The sequence below is a fragment of the Lithobates pipiens genome, unplaced genomic scaffold, assembly GCF_037356315.1.
Source record: "Lithobates pipiens isolate NorthernLeopardFrog02 unplaced genomic scaffold, aLitPip1_a1.2 Scaffold_8, whole genome shotgun sequence".
NCBI classification, from domain to species: domain Eukaryota; kingdom Metazoa; phylum Chordata; class Amphibia; order Anura; family Ranidae; genus Lithobates; species Lithobates pipiens.
In genome coordinates this window covers 223,073,298-223,082,146 of record NW_027507903.1, presented here as the reverse complement: position 1 = coordinate 223,082,146, position 8,849 = coordinate 223,073,298, and positions in this window count along the sequence as shown.

Genomic DNA, 8,849 nt, shown 5'->3' with positions numbered 1-8,849 from the left:
CACCATCCCCAGCGCCTCTTCATTACACAGCACCATATCGATCCTGGACAAGGTGGAGTACGTCTTAGAGTGACAAGAATACTGTTTTTTTAAGGGGTTCCACCTTCTCCATATATCCACAAAACCTGTTTCTTCACAGAATTGAAATAACAACCCATTAGGTCCCTCCCTACTACCGACCTTCTGTGGGAACCTATCTATTTTTTGATCCATTATCATATTAAAGTCCCCTGCTATTATGACTGGGATTCCAGGCTTATCCTTTATAAACTTCAGCAGTTCATATAATATTTCTGCATTGAATGGTGGTGGGATATACACAGTTGCAATTACACATACTCTATCTTCTATACCACAAAAAAGGAACACATATCTCCCTTTAACATCTATGATGCTCTGCCTGCAGGTTAGGCCCGACCCAGGATCTATTAAGACACTCACTCCCCTTGAGTAGGAGGTGTATGTAGAATGATATTGTATCCTATATTTTCTGTGTCTTAGCACACTGATTGTATCTCGGTCCAGGTGGGTCTCCTGCAAACAGAGCATCCCATAATTACCCATATTCCCCATGGAAAATAACGCACGTCTCTTCAGCTGTTCCTTCACCCCCCGTATATTCCAAGAACAGATTTTAACCTTTTTAGTGAAGTTCCCTACCTTACTGCTTACTCCCATATTTAGAGCCTAAATCACAATATCATACTTTTATTCTCCATTCTACGTGCTTTCTCTGTGTTTTCACACGTGATCTCCCCCTTACTTTTTTCCTTTTTCCCTGTGCTCCAAAATTTTAGTCCCACACATATTTTGTATCTCAAATTTACCATATTTCTTATGCACATTTTACACACATTTTATATAAATTAAACAATATTATTTCCTTGTGCCTCCCTTAATTTCATTTTCTTGTGCCCTTTTTCCCTGACCACCGTATTCAGTGCAATTTCACACATCAACTTTATACTTAAATATTTTTTTTTGTGCAATTAATAATCCTTTACCGTGCCTGCCTATATCCTTTACTATCCTTTCAACCTCCTCTCTCTCGCTATCATTCATCCATTCATACTCCCCATCCCTTTTTTCTTTCCCCTCCCCAACCCTCCCATGCCCCACTTGGGGCCCTTCTAAGGGGCTTCCAACATGACCGTTTTTACCTCCCAGGGTGATATATCCTCCCCACCTACTCGCCCTACCCACCCACTCCCATTACTTTTATTTCTATAACAAAAAATAGTCCACATTACTGCCAAAAAAAAAAAAAAAAAGGGAAGGGGGGAAGAAGAGAGGGAGGGAGACAAACAGAGCAATATGGGGGCATTCCCTCTTAGTCCAAAAAAAAAAAAATGTCCATTTTCTTTCTGGTTTCATATTACAGCATACATTTATTGTTGTTGCAGCAGACATTTATTTTCCTCCAACCACAGCTTAACTTCTTCTGGACTATTAAAAAATGTGTTTTCCCCAAATGCTGATACCCTCAACTTTGCCGGATAAAGCAATGCATAGTTCACTTTAAGACTCTGCAATTTCTTTTTGCACTCTATAAACTTGGCTCTCTGTCCTTGCAGCTCTGGGGAAAAATCCGGATACAATGAAATCTTTATCCCATTATATTCAAGGTTACGCAGTTCTCTTGCTCTTTGAAGGATAACAACTTTATCTCTATAGGACAGCAATTGGATGATTATGGGTCTAGGATGACTTCTTCCTTCCACCATCCTAAACGGAATTCTATACGCCCTTTCAATTGCAAAAAATCTTGATAGCTTCTCACTCCCTACTTTATCCTTTATCCATATTTCCATAAATTCAGCAAGATTATTGCCTTCACTTTTCTCCGGAACACCTAAAACTCTGATATTTTTCCTGCGTATAATATTTTCCATATTGTCCATTTTAGCCATACACAAATTTAACTGGCCCTTCATCATTTGCATCTCCTGTTTCAGCGGGAGTACATCATCCTCCACCTGGCTGACTCTCTCCTCCATATCTGATATACGGGCCGCAGTTTTCTGTACTTAATTTTTAAGATTTATCCCATCTTCTCTTATCTGCTTTAATTGATCTGATACATCATCCAATGATAATTTACATGTATTCACCGCAGAAAGAATTTCTTTTAGTGATGGTTCTTTACCTTTTACCCAAATTTCTCCTTCTGTACTTATCTTAGTGTCCCGTCCAGTCCCCCTCTCCAAGGAGAGATTACTCACGGACGCTTGTGCTTCCGATATTCCACCCATTACACCCGTAGTGTCCGACCGGACTGCCACACATATTGCTTTATTTAAACTTGTCGGCTCTATTTCGGTCGTCAAGCCCTGGCTTTTCCTTCCGACCGTTTGCACGGCTGCAGTACTCTGCGGCCGCCCCTCTCCGACTTGCACGTTCTTTTTAGGTGTTTGGTTTGGAGTCTGATTAGGCGTATGGGCATATCGCTCCAGTTTAGAAGCGGCGGCAGCAGCAGCAACACCTGTCAGCCCGGTCGAGTGACCAGCCTTATCTTTGGAACTACGTAATGTTTGTGATCCATTATGTGTGGTCGCCTCCTCCACCCCCCTTTTCCTAGTCATACCTTCAGGTCTTACGTCTCTTCCACCGGGGGGGGGGGGGGGGTATCGCTCAATCCCTCCCTTCGCTTTGATTCCCTCTCTCACAGGGTTTCTTACGTGGGGATCGGTGTTCCTCTATGGGAGAGCTTCCTGTGGCGACCTCCACATATCTCCACTGTTGCGCCGTTCGGTCAACCGAGTGTACCGTTACTCTCGCTTTGGTGGTGTCACAGCTTCGCAGCGTCCCCTCGTTTCGGCACCTCAACGCTCGGCTTCTCCTTCCCTCCTCCTCCTCCACACTACCTCGGCAGCATTAGTCTCTGGAGCGAGCGGTAGGTCTGAGCCCGCCGCGACCTCTCACCCTGACATCCGGTCACGCCCCCGACCCATACAGAATTGATAACGAAGAGCCGCATTATTCCAGTTCGTGTCAGCACTCCAACATCTAAACTCCGATACGTAGTTTTCCACGGGTCTGCGGCCTTGCTGCAGCGTATGCAAAGCTGCCTCTGCGGTAGAAGTTAGTTGTGGATCCTCATACAGCCGGGACATGCCCTGAAAGAAGGCGTTCAGGGTATCAAGAGAAGGATCCTTCTTTTCCAGAAGACAATGAGCCCAGGTCTGTGGTTCACCTGTCAGCAGGGAAATGACCAATCCCACCTTGGTGGATTCGAGGGAAAAGGTCCTTGGTTGTAAGGCAAAGAAAAGTTCGCAGGAATTGCGGAATGCCCTGAATCTTCCCCGGTTGCCTGAGAATCTTTCAGGTGTGGGTACCCTGGGTTCTGGCGGCAACATCACCACCGAAGGTGCAGCAGAAGTCCCGGGAACAGCTGGTGTGGATGCAGACAGGGCCTGGACACGTTCCTCCAACTGGCTGTAGCCTTCCTGTAGGTTCTTCACCGCTTGGGTAAGTCCAGCAAGATGGCGGCAGAGTTCGTCCATTGGAGAGGCTCCCTGCGTGGGCTCGGACATGGCTGTCCAGTACTGTCACGTACCTGGTATAGGAGCCCAGAATGCAGGGAGCGGCCTCTCGTAAGCCTCTAGCTCGAGAATCCCTGGAGGTGGGAACAGGAATTCAGGAGTTCAGAGGGCACAAGTGCCGAACTGGTGAAGGACAGGTCCGGACCTTGAGTAGTGGAGGAACCACAGGAGAGCTGGAATGTAGACACCCGGCAGACTGGTCAGACAGCAGACGGAAGCAGGTACAGACGGTCAGGCTGGAACAGCAGGTGGCAGACAGCAGCAGGCACAGGCGGTCAGGCTGGAACAGCAGGTGGCAGACAGCAGACAGCAGCAGGCACAGGCGGTCAGGCTGGAACAGCAGGTGGCAGACAGCAGACAGCAGCAGGCACAGGCGGTCAGGCTGGAACAGCAGGTGGCAGACAGCAGCAGGCACAGGCGGTCAGGCTGGAACAGCAGGTGGCAGAAGCAAGGTCAAAGTACAAGCCGGGTCGGTAATAGGCGGGCAGCAACGGTACACAGGAAGAGGCAGAAGCGTAGTCAGACAGGCCAGTAGTCAGAGGCTGGCAGCAAGCAAACGTCGTCAGGAACCAGCCGGGTAACAGGAATCAGGGGCAATCAGGTAGCAGAAGACAGAATAACCGGACACGCTGTAGACTGGACAGCAAGGAGGCACAGTAACAGGTTCCTTAAGTAGCCCTTTGGGCGCCAAGAACAGTCGCATAGCGTGTCTGCGCGCGCCCGTGTGTAACCATGCGCCCGTTCGTGACCCCGCGCACCCGCGTGCGCCTGTTCGTACCATCGCGCACCCGCGTGCGCCCGTTCGTTCCATCGCTCGTTCGCAACATCGCGCACCCGCGTGCGCCCGTTCGTACAAACACGCACCCGCGTGCGTCCGTTCGCGCCGACGCGCGCCCATGGATACTGATTAGTTCTCAACGTGGGGATTCCGTGAGCAGGCCTTCCATATGCCACTAGGGGATGACCATGAAAGCACTTGAAGCACAAGTTTTAGTTGACTCTTTTCCAATTTGTACCAAATTTGCGTGGCAAGTCTCTAGCAAGTCTCTAGCAAGATCAGAGTAGCAGTAGTGAGTCTAGAAACAAGAGCTCTGCAAGTCACAGTGACCCCTGTGGTGGGATGACTATTGAACAACATAACTGAACTAAAACTTGCAGCAGACGTGCAGAATGTTTGCAAAGAAAGTTGATTTGGAGCCATGCAATGCGGACTGCAATTGTGCAAAAAACTTGTGAAGCCTGCCAAGTCTAGAAATAGCTTAGCAAGTCATTTTCATACTTTTAGCACAATTGCTTGCTATCTGGGTAGCATCAGTCACTGCTCTCTGCTCTGATCAGAATGACAACTGAGCAATCAGCGATCATGCAGTCTTAGAGAGGATTTGGGACAGCTGTAGCCTCTGTGAGTATGGATGTCTTTTTATATAATACATCTACCTTACACCTACTTTAACCGAGCCATAGCCGAATGATGGCTACAGCGAGGCTTGATAACTCTGGGAGGGTGTACTATGATGTCCTCCCAGAATTTCACTCCCAAACACCCCCTGGGGCATGCACACAGGGCTGTCCATGCCCGCTGGGTTCACGGAGCCCAGTGGATCATGGATCGTGGTAAATGGCCAATGAGAGAAGCTCTTTACCACATGATAGCTCCGTCCACTGACGGAGCGATCACTGTCGACAAACCAGCGTCATGTCTGGTTTTCTCTGATGCTCACTGATCGTGTGGGTAGCAGAGGGAGAAGCTGCAGCAAGAGGCTGCGTGAGTTTTTTTCCCCCAAATTGCAAATGTCCAGCAGTGCCCATCTGTGCCGGATATGTGCCCCAGAAGGGCCCATCTGTGCCATATATGTGCCCCAGAAGTTCCCAAATGTGCCAGATCTGTGCCACATCAGTACCCACCAGTGTCACATTTGTACCATGTCAGTGCCCAGCAATGCCCCATCAGTGCAACATCACTCCCCAGTAATGCCCCATGAGTGCCATGTCAGTACCCAGCAATACCCCATCAGTGCATATCTGTGCCACATCTGTGCTTTACAGTGCCACTAAACTGCCCAACAGTGCTCATCAGTAAGTGCTCATCAGTGCCACCCTAACAGTGGATCCTCATCAACACCTTCAGTGCCGTAAAAAAATTGTGCATTGTGCATAGAAAAAAACAATTTCCAAAAATGTGTGGAAAAAATGACACGTTCAAAAGACTGGTTATGCCTCATAGAATATAAGTTGGGATGTTTGGTTTCCAAAATGGGGTCATTTTGTGGGCATTTCCATTGCCCTGGTGCTCCAGGGCCTTCAAAAGGGTGATAGGTTGTCAGGAAATGAAATGTGTAATTTATGTCCCTAGAACACCTGATGGTGCTCCCTGCATGCTGGGCCTCTGTATGTGGCCAGACTTCGTAAAAGTCTCACACATGTGGTATCGCCATACTCAGGAGGAGTAGCAGAATGTGTTTTGGGGTGTCATTTGTGATATGCATATGCTGTGTGTGAGAAATAACTTGCTAATATGATAATTTTGCAAAAAAAAAAAAAAAAATCTTAATTTTGCAAAGAATTGGGGGAAAAAATAACAACTGCAAAAAACTCACTATGCCTCTTAATAAATACCTTGGAATGTCTACTTTCCAAAAAAGGGGTCATTTGGGGTGGGGTGTTTGTACTGTCCTGGCCTTTTAGGGCCTCAAGAAATGAGAGAGACCATCAGTACATCAGGTGTGATACATTTTCAGTGATTGGCACCATAGCTTGTAGACTCTATAACTATCACAAAGACCAAATAATTTACCCTAATTTGGGTTAATTTCACCAAAGATATGTAGCAGTATACATTTTTGACAAAATGTATGAGGAAAAATTACAAATTTGGTAAATTTTTCAACAGAAAAGAAGAAAAATTTTAAGTCCTTTTTTATTGATAGCGCAAAAAATAAAAAACGCAGTGGTGATTAAATACCACCAAAAAAAGCTCTATCTGTGTGAAAAAAAGGACAACACTTTGTGTGGGTACAGTGTTGAATGAGTAATTGTCATTCTAAATGTGAGATCACTGAAAATTGGTCTGGTTAAAAAGGGGATTTAAGTGCCCAGTGGGTAAGTTGTTAAATTACCATTCATGGCACTAAAAGGATTGTCCTGATCAATGAACCTTCACAAACTTGTGAGCCACAAGATCGGGATACATAAATTGAACAATCCTGCCTAAATTAGGCGAGTTAACACATTTATTTTTAGCAGAAAGTCAGTTTCAGGGTTGTCTTATCTGCACTATTGAAAAATAAATATTTATCCTCCAAATGTTCTTCATCAAACCTTGCATATATCTTCATGATGGGGAGTTTTGTAACAGAAAATGTGATTAAATTTAAAACTTTCAGGGGTCTGAAAAGCTCAGTTATCTCTGTTATGCTACCAGTGCAGATCTACACCGGCATCTGCTCTCATTAAGGATGAATCACTGAAAACGTAATGGTTCATTCTGGAGGCGTATAAGTTCAGAGAGGTGGCAGAGATGCCACCTCTCATTTTTTCAAAAAAATATTGTAGATCTGGAGTCATATTTTTTTATTATTATAATTATCATTTTTCCTATGGGTGATAATATTTATTTTTATTTTGCTTCTTTAATGGCTTTTCTATGCATTTGCCCTGCACTGTATATATAACTTTGCACTAACAACTTTTCTATTTCAAAGCATTATAAATATGTAAGAAAAAAAATGTACCCACAAAATCATATAAATTAGGAGCATAGTGCAGTAAGGCAAAAAACTACATTTTTGTTAACAGACCCTTAAGCCCCATACACACTATCAGATTTTCTGCTGATTTTTTTCTTCACATTTACCAAAACCATGTAGTGCAAGGGCCTGCCTGATTGCATGCAAATTGAGACTCCTAAGGTTTTACCTCATGTGGCAGCACGCAGGTAAAATCACCTGGTTGTATCCAGGATGGGAAATATGTGTGCCCTAGATTCAGGCTTTATGCAGACTTTTACAATTAGAGGGGAAGAGTTAATGAGCCCAGCTGAAGTAAGTGGGCTCATTAAGACCTCTACAAAAAACCCCAGCATGCTTAGGGAGATGCTCCATCCTGGAACCAGTTTTGTGTTGTATAGACTGGGGAGTGTGATATCTGTTCTGTGCGGTGAGTTAACGCCTGTGTGGCAAACCTCTACAACAGAGACAGGGACTGGTGCAGCACAAGGCTGCACTCAGTTGTTAGACAGGGAATCTAAGTGTGTAGTTAGAGGTCAAGCTGACCAGGATTTATTTTCATGTTTTATTTTTGTTTGGCTGTTATATGTTTCACTGCATGTAGCATAAATAAACCGCATCTTTTGTTTTTTTGCACCTACAACGCTGTCTGCTGTGCCTGATTTTGTGTTGTGAACCCATCCAGGGGGTCACACACACCCGCTGCCGAGCTAACCCCTCACAGTTGGTGGAGAATTTTGGCAGTTTTTTTTCAATTTTTTTAAAGGCCAGCATGGAGGAGATACTGAGACAGCTGGCTCTAGCAAATGCAAATCAGCAGCAAACAAATGCGGCTTTACAAAAGAGCCTTGCAGCTCAACAACAGAGCCTTGCAGCCCAGCAGAAAGCTCACCTGCAGAGTCTGGAAGCTCAGCAACAAGCACAGCAGCAATCTGAAGCCCGCTTTATAGACCTGTTGCAGAAGCAAGAGCAGAGTTTTCAACAGAAAATAGAGACATTAATACAGCAACGTCCGCAGACCAATGAGGCAAGTGGTTACAATAATACCGCATCCTTTGGTGTGAGCCGTTTACTGACAAAAATGACTGGAGAGGATGATCCGGAGGTGTTTTTGACCACATTTGAAAGGACTGCTGAAAGGGAAAAGTGGCCTAAGGAGCAATGGGCTGGACTGGTGGCCGCTCTGTTAACTGGGGACTCGCAGAAAGCTTATTATGACCTAGAGCCTGACCAAGCAAAAGACTATGTGGTGCTAAAAACAGAAATATTGGCACGGCTGGGTGTCACCCTGGCCGTCCGGGCTCAGCGTGTGCATAATTGGACTTTTCAGGTTGGAAAACCCCCCAGGTCTCAAATGTATGATCTCATTCACCTGAGCAGGAAGTGGCTGCAGCCAGAGACTTTGACCGCACCAAACATTGTGGAACGTGTTGTTATGGATCGTTTCCTGAGAGCTCTTCCTACTGCCATCCAAAAATGGGTAAGCCATGGAGACCCAGAAAATGCAAATAAACTTGTGGATCTGGTTGAGAGGTACTTGGCTACAGAGAACCTGACCACCTCTTCCAGGGACTCACGGGCT